The sequence below is a fragment of the Triticum dicoccoides genome, chromosome 6B, assembly GCF_002162155.2.
Source record: "Triticum dicoccoides isolate Atlit2015 ecotype Zavitan chromosome 6B, WEW_v2.0, whole genome shotgun sequence".
In the NCBI taxonomy this organism is placed as follows: Eukaryota; Viridiplantae; Streptophyta; class Magnoliopsida; order Poales; family Poaceae; genus Triticum; species Triticum dicoccoides.
This window is the reverse complement of record NC_041391.1, coordinates 49,431,199-49,433,735: the sequence shown is the minus strand read 5'-3', so window position 1 is coordinate 49,433,735 and position 2,537 is coordinate 49,431,199.

The window sequence follows — 2,537 nt, the reverse complement described above, 5'->3', positions numbered from 1 at the left end:
TGATAGAAAAGGTATATATACATAGGGGCAGCTGCCTCCAAACGATGGCAGTTACTCCCTCCGTTCCTAAATATTTGTCTTTTTAGACATTTTAACAAGTGACTACATACGAAACAAAATGAGTGAATCTACACTTTAAAATATGTCTACATACATCCGTATATGATAGTCATTTAAAATGTCTAGAAAGACAAATATTTAGAAACAGAGGGAGTACATGTTAAAAGAAAAAGGAACGTCGCTACTTAGGATTGGACACATGAATGATGATTCCTAATTTATTCCTAACATTTTCTCTGTTCAATCAGGTTTGCCCGTCGAGAGTCTTTTATTGGCCTAACGATCTTTTTCTTTCTTGACTAGACAAACCGACGTGCAAGGGACCACCAGCTGGTCAACTGCTTATGTTCACGAGAAAACTGAAAACGCAAGGACCGAACAGCCCACCAACACATCTCACCCATTGTCACCAAGGACCCATGCACTTTTCACGCCTCCTGGATTCACTAGGAGAGCTTATTTCCAGGGAGCTTAGTAACTGTATATAATACTCCCTCCGTTCCAAAATAGATGACCCAACTTTGTACTAAAGTTAGTATAAAGTTGAGTCATCTATTTTGGAACGGAGGGAGTATATGCCACCTGAGCTCACAAGTCAGCCAACATGTCAGCAAGACAAAAGCAGGTGAGGTACGTCAGAGAATCTGCCAGCTCCAGCATATACTCCCTTCGTTTCAAAATATAATGCTTTCTTTATTTTCGTGCTTTAATTTTGACCATAAATTTAACCAACCAGACCGACTGCAGCGGCAGCAAAAGTTATACCGTGAATTTGTATTCAAAAGAAGTTTTCAATTATATAATTTTTTCACCCGCCGCAGTCAGTCTCGTTGGTTAAATTTATGGTTAAAGTTAGACCTCGAGAAGCATGGGCATACTATATTTTGAAATGGAGGGAGTAGTAAACAATAAATAAAAAATTGTGAGCCCAGCTAACACAAAGTAATTATGCATGCATGGACTGGCAACTACACAGCCAGCAACATAGAGCTGCCGCACCGAGTGCGCAGAGAGGTCGACGTGATCAATGCGCATACGTGTAGTACGTGTACGTACGGAGCATATGTATCAGTACAGTTTACTTAGAGTATCTTCAGCCGTTCGGCCCCTCAGGGCGCCGAAAAAGAGCGGTCTGGGCGCGAGCAGGCGCTAGATCACTCTCTGGGATTCGGTTCGCTCCCAGTCAAAGGCCCACGGGTTCGGCGAATTTTGTTTATTTTTTTTGCAAACTCGGCAACTTTTGCATGAACTCGGCTATTTTTTGTCGAAATTTGTACAAAAACTTAAAAACATGCGTGAACTAACTTAAAAATGAACTAAAAAGCCTAGCCGCCGCTGCTACCGTCGCCGCCGCCGCCGTATACCCGCCGAGAAGCCTGTAGAAGCGGGTGTAGTCGCCGTCGTCGTCGTCGTCGTCGTCGTCGCGCGCCTCACCTGCGGCGCCCCTGCTGCATCCCTCGCCGGGGTCGCCGACAGCGCTTGACGGCCCGGCCTCGCCCTCGTCGTCGCTGTCGATAACGATAACACCGTCCTCCTCGGCGCGGCGACGGGCCTGGGTCTCCAGGTACGTCCGACGATGGCGGCGCACCTGCTCCCGGACGTAGTCCTCCCTCGCCCATTTGAGGGTGGACTCGTCTTCGGGGGCCACCATGCCGGCGTGCTCCGGCTTCACGGGGGGCATGGGCTCGGGCTTCGGCTGGAGCAGGCGAAGGGAGCGCCTCGTCAGTGCCGTCGCAGGCAAGGGCTCGTTGATGACGAGGGCGCCGCTGCTTGCGCGACGCCCGAGCGGTGTCCCCTCCGGCTCGGGCTTGACGGGGCGGAAGGCCGGAGAGCCGGAGCCCGACGACGAGGATGACCCCGGCTCCATTCGTCGCGGCATCCAGGAACTGCCGCGATGGCGAGGGAAGGAGGGCCGCGTCGGGTACTCCAGCCGCGGCACATTGCCGGTCTCGATGTGGACGAGGACGGCGTCGAGTGTGCGGCCGGGGACGCCCCACCACTCGCGCCGTCCTTCGGAGTTAAGGCGGCCGCGGGGGATGATGCCGTTGACGGAGGCGATCTGCTCCTCGCGGCGGCGCTCGAAGTACAACGTCCACAGCGTTTCGCTGTCGGGCGCGTACCTCGGCTCGTTCCGCTGCTCCTCCGTCAGCGAGGAGCGGATGCGGGCAATCTCCGCCCGCCGTGCCGCACCTTCGGGCACCGGCGGCACCGGGACGCCGCCGGCGCTCAGTCTCCACGAACCCGGCACGCGCATGTCGGGGGGCGCTGGGTGCTCGGCCTCGTATAGAAGGCGCGCCTTCGGCTCCTGGAGGTGTCGGCGGATGAAGCCGATCGCTGCTGCACCGTCGCCTGGGTATCTCTCCGCCATGGTTTCGCTCGTCGTCGGGCACGGGCGCAGTGGGAGAGCTCGCCGGCGGGGAGGGGGCTTTCGCGGGAGGGAGCGGGGGAGGCTGTGGCGCTCACCAGCGGGGAGGGTG